Source organism: Lytechinus variegatus, chromosome 10, assembly GCF_018143015.1.
Source record: "Lytechinus variegatus isolate NC3 chromosome 10, Lvar_3.0, whole genome shotgun sequence".
NCBI lineage: Eukaryota > Metazoa > Echinodermata > Echinoidea > Temnopleuroida > Toxopneustidae > Lytechinus > Lytechinus variegatus.
The window spans coordinates 6,331,770-6,345,605 of record NC_054749.1 but is presented as its reverse complement, the minus strand read 5'-3'; the positions used below and the strand labels follow the sequence as shown (position 1 = coordinate 6,345,605).

Here is a 13,836-nt window from a genome sequence, read left to right as displayed (position 1 = left end):
CACTGTTACTATAGTAACTGTCTGATAAAACCGGACTTGTCGGATAAAATGTCTGACAAGTCCTTTCATGAAACGCTCCCCCGGATCTGACGAAAAATTGCAAATTATGTCGTCTGTCCGGAGTCACGGACAAGATACTGTGGTTTTTATTCACCGACTTGCGACAAAGACTGTTTTGCCATGAACGGTCTTTGTCAATAGATTCTAAATGTTCCACAAAGCGTCTACGTCTGTGGTTGCGAAAATCCTGAATGGCGTTATGTCAGACAACATAAAGTTGGTTTCTTGCGTACAGATGGTGGGCTTCGTGGGCCACGGACTCAAAATGTTTTTACCACCAAGGACAAAAAATACCGAAAAATAAAGAAAAGGAAAGGAAGCGAAGTGAAGTATGACATTATATCCTGATTATTATGTCGAAATCTAACACAAAATTAGACTTTTGTATTTAAAAAGGTCAAACGTTTTGCTTACTAAATCGCAGCTTTTGAGAAATGTTGCCCCATACGCCATTTCTGCCCCCTCAAAACTTTAGTTCAATACGTTGCTGTTTATGGTGAAGAGAACGAGACAACAATTACCCTGTCTACCTTGTGTGCGGGAAACATTACCTATACACGCATGCTTGACCGAATTCTGTTGTAGTAGTTATCGCTCTCGGAAACGTTTTCGTCTAGTAACGTACAGTCCTCATCGTTGTTATCGCGTTTGTAAATACAATATCCGGACTTTTCGCATTTACTACGGGGAATCTCTACAACCCACCAATTTCTTTGATGAAAGTCAAATCACATTGGAGGGCTGAGGGGCTTTTGTCGAAATATTGGGACAGCATCGGAATCTCTTGACTATGGACGACATATTTTCTATTGTTCGTCCGGTGCAAATCTGCGGATGATCTGCTTTCCCAGTCCACCAACTATCGACAAAAGCTTCCCAGCTCTCCATTGTGATTTCAATTGCATTTTCAAAGGAATCGATCCGTTTTAGAGAGTTTCCGCGTAGTAAATGCGAAAAATACATATTGCTCTTTTACATATCAAAGGTTGTCAATTACGAAGGTGAGAAAGATTTCGAAAGCTTGGTGAATAAAATTGTACATGTTTCTTGAATTACATGTAAATATATGTTTGGATAAGTGCTACAGGAGAATTGCTTTTCAACCAAAGAAGAAAGTATTTGGATTGCTAATTACGGGTGTTTTTTGAGAAGGTGGGAAAATGATAAAAATTGATGTTGTAGTCTAAGCCAGGAGGAAATTTAAAACGTATACTTGGATATATGTAGTTTACTGTGATTCATAGAAAGTTATGTATCGCCAGAGCGGTATAACGCATTGAACACTTCAAGGAATATGTAAGATATATTTGTCTTCTTTATTTTCTTCAAATTATAGGGTTAACCCTATGGTCTAGTCCGATACCTTTACAACAGTTGTCAATATTTCTAGATGCGAATCGTTGATTGCAGTGCATACAAATGAATTTATTGATTGATAACCTTGAAATAAGGATTAGAATTCAAGCAAATATAATCCAGAGCAGTACTGTCGTTATGTAGAAAATTATGTGTTTTTAATTGTTTCAAATTTGGAAGTGAATAAAAACGTATTCTCACATTTCCGTAAACTTTTACTTGATATATTTGTCAATTCAACTACGAAAAAAATGTTGTAAAATGAAAATAGTGTACAGAAAAAAATTAACAAAAAAGACTTTACAATTGCCTATGATATTTTTTTACCAATACCTTATCACGTGTCTCAATTGAAATTACCTGTAGATCAAAGTTTCTTTTAGTTATATTTTCAATGTTTGAAATGTGAATCTCATTTGATTGTCAATGTAAATAAATGAATAAATAACACAGTGCGATAAAATGAAAAATAACAATCAATCGTTGTAAATATAACATTGGATTTGAAAAAAAATGATTCTCTATCTTGCATATCGTTTTCATAATAAAATAAGTAGCCTTAAAATACATTGGTGATACATCGATATTTTATCAGGTTTTTGGTAAAGAAAATGAAACTGAAAACGATTCGAATTGTCATTATATTCTTGTTTATTTTTATAGTGTGCAGCTGAAGGTATTTTGAAGATACGACGAGTTTTGAAAATGGAAAAGGCAAGTTTATGAAAAGATATATTTTTGTAAAGTGAACGAATTATGCCAAGAACTATTTTGAATGACATGGTGCTCGTGCAATGAAGTTTTGATTGTTAAGTTGAGAAGGGGGATCTTTGAGTGTTAAACGGACTTGTTGTATGTAATGGTAAGTTTGAAATGTCATTTGAATATGGCGTTTCTGCACAACGACATACGGAGGACTTAAGCACAGCGTAAATATATTGATAAAGCCTGCCAAATGACAAAGAATAGCTTTTAGGGTCTTTATCGACATTTGGTGAGGAGGAACATCGGTTCCGTGCTAATTAAGTGCCAGAGATTACGAAATATTCCATATTAGGTCATTTTGTCGAGAATCAAGGACCATATTGCGTATTCATTCATCTATTTCCGATAAAACCTCTTTGTAGTCTTTGTCATGACGGGCATTCAACAATACATTTACTTTGTTCTTAAATCACCTGTACATCGCTGAACAAATACTTCCTATTAAAAGCATTGATAGTCTCTTTTGAAAGTTTTATTCTTTATTTTGAAAGGAGAGCGGTCGCAATCATGTACATCATGCAATCGAATATCACATTTCTCTCAGCTTGTTTGATTGTTTTACATTATAAACTAATAATCCTTATTAATTTTTTGAGCTACTAGCATTTTTTTCAAATACAGAGATACTATTTGTGAAAGTTCAGGTGTATACTACCTATGAATGTACAAAATGTAAAATCTCGTGTGTATGTATATTATGCTGTAGTATATAACTCAATTATATGATTGGTTCCGAGTTTCGGTGTAAAGATAAAATGAGTATGTGGTTCGTTTATACACTGCAAAAATTCCGGTGTTGATTTAACACCAGCCCGGAATCTATATATTTCCACACCAGAGAAGTGTTAAACAACACCGGTTTGGGGTATTAGTCTAACACCAGATAGGTGTTTATACAACACCAATTAGTTTAAAAACAGCATCGGTTTGATTCCAAAATGGTGTTGTTTCAATACTTCTCTGGTGTGGATATATAGATTCCTGGCTGGTGTTAAATCCACACCAGGGTTTTTGCAGTGTATAATCTGTTTGTATGATTTTAAACCTCATGCTCCGGTAATGTAATTGGCATCATCAACTGTTTTCTTTTATTAGTAATACCGACTCAGCAAGCAGAATGAATAGATTTGATGTAAGATTAAATTCTTTGAACACGGTAATGATAAAAATGAAACTAAGCAAATTGACGTAAAATGATGTTGTTGCCCAAAGGGCTGTCACGCTGGTCCTAACAAAATGGTTCTCGATCAATCGCTCATATGAAAGAACAGTTCGGATTGGTTCCTATTCAGTCTACTAAACAAAATTCGCATGCAACATTGATTTTTATATAGGCCATTTCATTTAGTGATCAATTGCTAATTTTTGTGTGACGGATCCAGGACGTTTGAGCCAATTAACGCTGACATTTTTTCTTTTAAGCCACATCGTGATATTAAACATTCCATTCCTAATATCTCGAATCGCATTTTGTTACCAAAACATCACATCAGGAATTCAAGTTATTCATATGAAAATCATTTTTGTTAACAGAAAGCCATTCTTGTTATCAAGAAATCGGCTTGTTATTGTCTACGTACGTCGGCATACGCTGAATAAAATCTCAAGGGCCCGGCAACTCGAAGCCTAGCAATTCAAGTGGGGATGGTATTTATGCTTGATCATACACAATAATTAAAACAGTCAATAAATATATTGTATGAATCAATCAGCCCTATAATCGATCACTGAGCCTTATGTTACTGGCCCCAGATGTATATTATATTGTGACAGCTCCTGAAAGCCTCTGTCACATCGTTCCATGCAAGCGTTACTTGCGACTTAAGGCCTGGTCACACCGCCCGGGCGCGCCCGAGCGTTGTTGGAGCGGTCGTGGAGCGGAGAGAAAAAAATCATTACCGCTCGCCACCGTTCACCATTTTCGATTTCGATTGTTTGTTGTTGTCTTTTCGAGTTTTGTTTTCGATATTTTCCCCAATTTTGTGAGCGAAATTCGACCCTCTCTCCCTACCGCTCCACGACCGCTCCAACAACACTCGGGCGGTGTGACCAGGCCCTTACGGGCGACTATTTTTCCTACCCGCAGGTCGCCGCATTGACAGTATATCGCGCGTATCTCGCACGCAGTTGTCCGCAGGAGCTTAAGCAACTCTGATTTGCCCGCAGACTGACATTTTATGAACATACTCAATAACATTGTTGTGGATGCGTTTCGGCTGATAGTCTACATCATTCTAACCTACAAGGCTTCCACGAAACGATGTGACAAGGCCTTAACATGTCTATCGATATGATCAGTGTATATTGGAAAAAAATGAATCCCCGCCTTCAAATTGGGCTGAAAGCCAGATGTAAACAAACAAAATTAAATGGTAGATTATTACGGGTATGTGCACGCTTACATTCATGTGATCGGAATAATTTTTGTGGTAGGGGTAAAAAGTCTGTCTTTCTTTCTACGGATGTTGTTATCGTTTTATCTGTCTGGAACAGAAACTATGTTTAAAAAATGAAATACGATAATTATAGTTTGGTATATTTGAGCAAATAAACTTAAGAGCTTACAGTCTGAATCTTGTGTGATGATTGATCATTTTTTTTATGTATCCTGAGTAATGCGGATTATGATGGAGATTAAAGCAGTAATATAAAAGAGGGTTGCATAAATCTATGACGAAACTAAAGGGTAATAAATAACAGACTCCGGGGAAGAGTTATGCCAACATTTTTGTTCGACAAGTAGATTGGTTGAGAAGCAATGTTACTTCAGTAACAGTTGGTTTAGACTGGACTTGTCAGCAAAAGTCGGATAAAACCGGACTTGTAGGATAAAACGTCCGATAAGTCCTAGTCTAGATCTTGACGTTAGTAGTTATGCGCTCGGAAAACCCTACACCCCTATCTATACACACACCAAATTTTCACTTCCTACACTGTAAAAACTGTGGTGTTAAAACTGACACCAATTGGTGTTAATAGAGGACCACACCCTGAGGTGTTAAAATAACACCCTAAAGATTGAACGTAACACCAAAGAGTATAAATGTAACAATCATTGCAACTATGCAATAACACCTATAGGTGTAAAACTAACACCACCAATTTAACACCGGTGTAAAATAACTGGTGTGGTCCTTTATGTACACTGGTTAATACCACAGTTTCTGCTGTGTATACTAACAAAAGTAAGTCAAAAGATTGTGTGTGTGTGTGTGTGTGCGTGTGTGTGTGTGTGTACACTGCGTAGGATAAATAAATGTAGGGTGTTCCAAACAAATAACTACTAATGTAGTTTAGCTTGGAGTGTTGGTTTAGACTTGACAGGAAAAAAAGGGGGTTACTACATAATCTGATAATGAAGGTGCTTGATATTTACTACATTTCAGCTCTTTAGCATACCTACCAGATTTCCAGGGTAAATCTATTGGTAAATCTTGGGGTGCTTCAGCACCCCCGCTTCCCATGGTCATGCTTTTGGAGTAATTTTTTTTTGGGAGGAGGGGGCTCAAAAGAGCGTGTTGTAACTCTAACCACCCATTAATATTGAGTGAAGCAACCATAGTATTGCAACATGTACGACAAATCCCTGTGATTTTTTTTAGTCATTAAAAAGGTGAGCAACAAAAAATGAATAAAAACAGGACTAGAAAGGAAGGTAGAAGGGTACCAAAGTGATATGGTCCGATCATGGAAGTAATGAAATTGCCCCCCTCCTAGCCAACACCATTGTGCCTCCTCTGGCAATTAGCCTTTAGGTATTTTAGGGTCTTATTTGGCTCTTGCACTGATAAGGAAAAGCGGGGGCTCGGAAGCAATAATAACCCAAAGCACAGTTGCTTTCCAAAACGTTCGATTTATTTCAATATAAGAAAGGCTTCTCTCTTTGTGGTGTGGGACGATTCTTTTAGATTATTATTTTTTTTGTATTTTTGCGCTGTTTCCATCAGTTATAATGTGCGATTCTTGCCTCGCCCCCTTCCTCCACCCACACCCTACGCGCGTCACTGTTGCATGGGCGAATATCTTGCGTGTATTACACATGAGATTAGAATACTTACTAGTAAATTTTATATTCGAGGTATCCCTCGTGATTTTGTCTGATCAGAATTTGTATTTTGTTGTCTAGTAAATATTAATTTTCATCTACGTATGCGCCTGTTACAGGGACGAATCATTTAACAAAAGCTTGTAAAAAGTCTGACATACTCAATAGGGGGGGTCATCATCCCCCTCCAAAAAAAAAGGTTTTGGATAGAGCCACAATGGCGATTTGGAACTGAAAACGAGGAAAGCTGCATCCCTGTTTCCTCATTATTATCCGGGAATGTTTATTATTTATGTTTAAAATTATCTACAGTCTGCATCCCTAAAAATATATACTAACGATACCATAGTGGCAAATAATTGTCTTCGTGCTGATAATTATGCCTGTTATTTTTCTTCTTCGAAACTGGTTAATCAAATTTATATTGCTCACTAAAAACCTGTACACCAAAATTCTGATATTTGGTTAGTTCACAGTGATTCCTCCTTTTGTTTGATCAACGTGTATATAGCTTCGGCCCTTTCAGATTAACTGAAAGCGATCATTCCAAATTCAGGACAGGTCCAGTCCGGTCTCTAGTCTGCTGACATTCTCCTAAGTGGATCATATACCGCTGGAACACCGATCTTGACATAATTTGCATATTTATATTTTATATACATAAAACATACAATTATACAACAACGAACGGTTTACTTGGATGAGTGGCAGATCCTGCAATTCGAAATGGAAGGGACTCAATAAGCAAATTTGAAAAAGAGGGGTGCAGATGACAAGCTATAGCTAATTGTCAAAATGATTACAGTAATGCACCTCCCTTAATTAATTGCACCCCCGCCTGGAGAGTCTTTGGTGAAGAATTGAAGAAGCTAAATAGTTATTCATTGCTATAAATGCTTTGATATCGACTTAATTCATTGAAATTGAAAGTTAAGTTGTGCGCTTGACTGGTTTTGCACTTGGCGATTACGTAATGCGCACTGAGGTGACATGAGTGCACAATGGCGCGAAAAATCTGAAATGGCGCGAGGCAGTGCATGAAAGGGCACTGCCTATTCTTAGACGAAAAAGAATTCGGTGTACCGTGCGTAAAGCCACTGATGAAATGTTTTTCGTTTTACATTCATGCAAAGAATAAATTTTGATGGAAAGAGGTTCCAAACCGACTGTTTCGCAACCAGCTAAGTAGAGGGTTACTTGACTGAGAACAAAACTTTAAAAAGGTGAGAAAAGCTACAGATATTCAGTTGGTTTTGTCAAAAACTCTTCCATTTTTTAATTTCCATCTATCAAACGTTTCAAGCCTGCAGTGTTCACAATCAATACACAGCAGCAAAGGAACTATGTGTAGGTAAGTAAACTTGTTAAAGTCCAGTTTTTATTAAATCATGTCTATATACACACGTAGAGATCAAAACCCGTGTCGTGGTCGACTTTCCGGAGAAGGTTTTTGGAAAGTAAAATCATTATGCTCAATGTTTTGCTTCGTTGATATTAATGTCCAGAACTTAAATATTCAGACTATAATGTCCTTGACGTTTCTCTGAATCAGTGACTTAGCCGTGAACCAGAATAGCCCGGTGGTTAAGTCGCTGTAGATGGCAGGTTCGAATCCCACTGGTTCCATTTTTTCTGACTTATGATTTTCATTACAGATCGGGCATGCGATCTTAAACATATAGGACTAATGCCGAAAAGTTGTTTACAAATTAAAAAGCACTCGTAGGTCCATGATTTTTGTAAGAGGGTGCCCTTTTTGCTCCTTTTTAAAGAGAAATTCTGTTCGATTTATCATTGGATTAAATGCCTGAGGTATAGACCAAATCTAAATGCTGGGATTTTTTTTTTGTTTTTCATGGTAAACATGTCGCTTTGTAGCCACAGTTCATAGTTTATCAAACATAAGATAGAATTCATAAGAAAAGGGAAATGTGCAAAGACGAGTTTTTCTTAAAATAAATTCTCAATTATTATCCACCATTTCCTTTCATAATTCATTGACATACATGTAACGTAAGGGGACGTTTATTTGTCATTTGTCAAAACTGACTTCTGGTAGTTAAAAGACAATAATACTTGTCATGTATAGTATTTCACATGAAGATCCATTGACATGGTAGAAATGGGATTTGATCAAATGTATTTACCACCTTTCGAAAATAATTTTCACTTTCCTGTAGATAGCACCACTTCACTTGAAAAAAAAATCTTTAAAGATGAATATAAACGATAAATATAAAAATAAATTATATGGACAAAGTTATAAATGAGACCAAGTTTACATGCAAGTTGTCTTTAATTAAGCTATAGTCATGTAACTGTATTGGTATCATTTCCATTTCACTGACAGGAGGAAACTCTTAAGGGACTCTCTTGAGGGCCTGTGACTCTTGTTAGGAGATCATACGGAATTTAAGTGTTCTCAAATCGACGGAATTTAGCAGGTTTGATGGAGGATCGGTCAGTGAACAGGAGGAGGGCGAGGGAAGCAATGCCATTCTCCCAAACCCATGAAGATGCTCTGTGAGAAGGAGAAAGGCGAGGAAACAATGTCCTGCCACCAAAGTCCTTAGAGATGTTCGATGAGAAGGAACAAGGTGAGGACGTTATGCTTGCTGCCCCCAAGTCCTTGGAGATGCTCTGTGAGTAGGAGGAAGGCGAGGGAAGCTATGCATGTCGTCCAAATCCTTAGAGATGCTCTGTGAAAAGCAGAAAAGCGATCGAGGAAGCATTGCCTGCCGCCCAAGTCCTTAGGGATGCTCTGTGAAAAGCAGAAAAGCGAGGAAGCATTGCCTGCCGCCCAAGTCCTTAGAGATGCTCAATGACAAGGAGGAAGGAGAGGAAAGCAACGTGTGTCATCCAAGTCCTTGGAAATGCTGTTGCTTCCATGGCTCTTCGGACGGAGAACACCAGCCCCGAAATCATAAGTACTGATCTCAGTGGTAAGTCTTTCATTCATTACAGAGGAACAGTGTCTTAGACCCATGGTCATTTGCATAAAACTTTCTATACAGTAAAGATGCTGTTTAAGATTTTATACAACGCTGTTTACTATATGAACCTTACAGTATTTGTTTAACCATTTAAACAATCATGTTTAATTTATTGAAGATATTGAAAATTAATTTTTGTTTGCTTAAGATTTAAACACTTGTTTAAACTGTTTGTTTAAACAATTACTGTAGGGTTCATAGAGTAAACAGCGTTGTATAATTTTTGTTTTACTGTGTTATATGGTAATCACTGCTATCCATTTGTAACTGTTGTGGTATAGCAATGCCCATGGAACAGCCATGTAAAATAAAGAATTTCATGCAGGTTACCTGGGCGTTGTGGCGTGCGCCTGTAATCCAAGCTGTGGGGAAGTTACAAATTGATGCAGAGGTTCGAGGTTCGAGCCCTGGTCACGTCTTTCGGATGGTGACGTTAAAAGTCGGTCCCAGACGTAAATAATCATATCTGATTGATACACGTCTGACAAAACTCAATACACACACACTACCATTGAATAGTAAAGTTATCACGATAGTAACTATCTATCAACCGGACCTTGGATGATCACATATAGGCCCTGTTGCATAAATTTTGCAATTAACACAAGATTACAACCATTGGTAACTTTCATGGGAATATATCGACTGTTGATCACTGTTACCATGGGCTTACTATTGAAGGAAGGGTAGCTCTTATAATGTCAAGTTAAAGTTACCGTCAGTAAAGGCTCAAATAACGCGCAAACACCTTACCACAGAGGAAGAGCTAGAGCTAGGACCTGTTTCATGAAGTCTTGCAACTATTGTAACTTTGCATTTATGGTAACTACCATGGTAACCTTGATTGTGATTGGCTGCAAAGCCATGTTACCATGGTAATTGCCATAATTGCAGTGTTAAAATATTTCTACCTCGTTTATGAAACGGCTGTCCCAGTATTGTGTTTGGGGTGCTGAATTGATGCAGTTACATCATTATTAATCTGATTCCCTCGAAGAGGTCTTAGGATCCTCGGTCTCCTTATACAAAGTGTACAGCATCATTCAAAAGTATTCAAAATCACTGTCTTAATTCTATTCACTTGTGAAATGGAGCTGTTGCTATAACATTTTACCTTTACTGTCCTGTTTTACATTGGCCATAGATACATACTGAACACTTCCGAGGGAAGGCGTTGCACAATGATGAGTTTTAAAGAGATGAAGTAATGGTAAGGAGACCGAAAAGTGGGTGTCGAATACTTGTGAAAGACATTTGTGGAGAACAATGGCGAAATTCAGTGTTTGAGTGGTTCACAGATTGGATGACACCGAGGAGTGAGACAGTTGTCGTTAGCAAAAGAGCTGCAGCATTAAACAGCCCTTCAGACTCTACCAACTTAGCAAATGACTGTGGGCAAAATTAATTTTCTCGCTCATTAAGTCTATCTTTTTCATTTTCGTGTCTCTCACATTGTCCTCTTTCTTTTCTTTTCTTTTTTCTCTCTCGTTGTCACCCCTCCTTCATTTCCTTTTCTCTTTTATTCATTGTTTTCCCTAGACATTGTCGTCAAACTGCCTTGTTTGACGTTTCAAGACTGAAAAAATTGTCTCATTTCTTGAGATATATTAATATGATTAAACAGCTATTCTGATTCAATATTTCCCTTAGAAGGATTTTACAAAGACGTGCTCTCACCAAGCACAATTTTCAGAGCTCAAGTAAGTTCAGGGTCCTGTTTCATAAACACCTCTGGTGATGAATAAATTCACTATCAGCCAATTAGATTTTGGCAGCCTTTTTTTCTATTTTTGCAAAGTTGTTATTTTAACCAGTTTTATGAAACGAGTCCCAGATTCATATTTTCAAAGATAGGTAGGCTGGTCTAAAAGAGGTAAACCTAAATGATACCAAGAAACTTGTATTAAAAAAAATTACCATAGCATCATTCTTTTTCAAGCTATAAATCCCTGCAGGTTTTTCTTTTTGAAAAAGCCTGAGAAACGCTGTAACGAAATATTTTTAAGGAACGTGAAGAAACCTATTAAAATTATATGACAAAATGAACAGTTAGGACCTATATGATGCATATACCCTTGTATATTTGGAGACTGCGCATTCCCTAAATTAATATATAAGGTTTTCTTGATTTTCTCCTTTATGTTGCTCTCGTATGAGTTCTACACCTTGAAAAAAATCATCCGTTTTAATAGCACTTGGTCTTGGTAGCAACAGTTAGAACGAATGTGGCCAGGGCACCATTAGCATAGCAATTATTTTCAGAATATCGACTCCTCCCCACCCCGTAAAAATATGAAAATGGCGTCTGAAAGGAATAAATAAAATGTAGGGCAGTACATGCGTAATAGCAAAAATTTAGATAAGTAAAATCGTAGTTCTTAACTCGCTCGCACCTCTTTTTGGTTCAATGAATATACCATTTCTCAATTTTCATTTTCTTCTCAGTGTCGGCAGTAAGTGGTATAGGCCTTTAGATCTATGCATTTCATCCATTCGAGCAACCCTCGAAGCTATAGTAGTGAATCCCTCGAGGCCATGAGAAACTGATGGGAGCAAGCGATATTCGATGATGACGACGACTTCGACGACCACGACTCCAGATCATGTAAGTACTTTGGTCAGCGATGTAGGCCTACTGCGGTGAATCGAGCAGGCCGTGGAACGCCATGGGGATTATGGACTTGTGTATTATGGAATTCTCACTGGGACGCGATCATGGCCCGGTCTTACAAAGAGATACGACTATCCAATCAATCGTAATTCTATGGAAAGCCATCAGTGTCATATTTTCTCTTCAGGAAATTTGCAAAATGTCCTTAGTAAACAAAGGAGAACACACCAAATTGTCAAGTAATCAATTAATTTATGGATATACATTCATTTGTAGAGAATTTTTTTAGCAAACATGCCTAATAGGTGTTGACATTACTGGCTTTCCATGGTTGCGATTGATTGAATCAATCAAAACTATTTGTAAGACAGGCCCCAGGGCTTTCCTTATGGCAACAATGTCATAATGTTCTAACCATTGATGTAATGGTAAGTTTGGGAGCTTTGGATATGGAGACGCCCCCCCCCCCTCAAAAAAGGAGTTTTTCATATTTGTTTTCAACAGTTTAAGTTTCAGTCGAAATATTTGGGATATAAGTTTGATTTTACCATTTCAATAAAAAAAATCTTTGAACGATAGCCTATATATCAATTCATGGACTTTCGACCCGCTAGCACCTTCCTACGAATAGTGCCCTATGTATAAAGTACGTACCCGCATTTTTTTTTAAACTCTATGCGCCAATGATGGTACTCCAAATATCTGGATTTCGATTAGCATCTGATCCCTGTTACCATGGTAGTTAACATTTAGCAAAGTTAAATTACCATTGTGAATTATAACCAATCGAGGACATAACACACGTAAGATGCATAAAATAGTTTTAATATATAACAATTGAGTTGATAATTTACATTTTCTAGTGATAGGTATTATATTTATCATTTATTTAATAGATTTTCCATACTCTGTATATTGAGGCTGTTGAAGGCTGTTAAGTTGAGGCCAAAAGTTCACATATACCCATGGAATTCAGTGAAATATAAATACTACCATGGCGAATTTGGTATCAAATAAAAGAGCGTATTAAGCTCCTTCACATGATTGGGATGTCATTGGGATTAAAGTATATTTCAGTTGAAATTTTTCTTTGAAGAAAAAAGTGATATTTGTGCCAAATATTCTAATGTTTATCATATTTTCGAACATCGTTTCATAGAAATATATGAATGTCAGATCTATGATTCATATTACATTTTCTATCATAATATGTCACCACTGAACAAAAAAGTGTCATATGAAATGTTTGTGTTGAAAAGTAACTAGCACAAATATGAAATGTTTTTGTCAAGTTTTTATTTTCAATTTGTCTAAAATATGAAGATTTTTTGGAGGAAAAATGACAGATATTTTTCAGCTCCCGATGACAAAGCAATGTGATGAAGGGGCATGACATAGTCATTTGTTTGATATCAAATTTGTCATGATAGCACAAATTACTTTCTAAGATACAGTAAATTTTATGATGTTTGGCAAGTGTCAAATTTTCTTCGAATTTCCTGGGTCTATGTAAACTTCTGGCCTCAACTGTATGCATACATACATTACATACATACATACATATACATTTTTTCATCAAATTTGATTTTTTTGGTCTTAATGTATAGATTTTTGGTAGCTCTATAAGAATGATACCAAAGGAAAGTTGAAATTCCTATTAAAAAGTGAACTAAAACGGCAAAGAAAATCCTTTTTTTAGAAAAGAATATCAAAAAAATATATGAAGACAGGTATATTTCTTTTTAACCCCAATTTTATGTTCTCATGGTAAGGTATCATGAAAATTTAGTTTCGCTTAAGAATATTGCAATATGGGATAATAAAAAAATGATTTTCTTTGAGTGGACCTCACCCCTTTTGGAACCAAACTCTTCTGAATAGTAGCTCATTTGTCAAAAGGGTTAGATCCAATTTTCATAAATTTTATTATTTTTGGTCTCTAATTTTTTGTCGCTCCAATGATACCAAAGAAAATTTGAAATTCACATGAAAACGTGAATAAAATG

At 36.6% G+C, this 13,836-nt stretch overlaps 1 long non-coding RNA gene across 2 annotated transcripts; it reads left to right on the top strand.

The window, feature by feature from the left end:
- The first annotated feature begins 7,260 nt into the window (after window positions 1-7,260).
- Window positions 7,261-12,010, top strand: LOC121422935. Of its 2 annotated transcripts, none has more exons than XR_005971209.1 (3): window positions 7,261-7,449; window positions 8,577-9,168; window positions 11,665-12,010. It is a non-coding gene; the product is annotated as an uncharacterized LOC121422935 (long non-coding RNA). The 2 variants fall into 2 exon arrangements; XR_005971210.1 differs by lacking the exon at window positions 7,261-7,449 and adding an exon at window positions 7,463-7,577.
- Window positions 12,011-13,836: the final 1,826 nt, after the last annotated feature.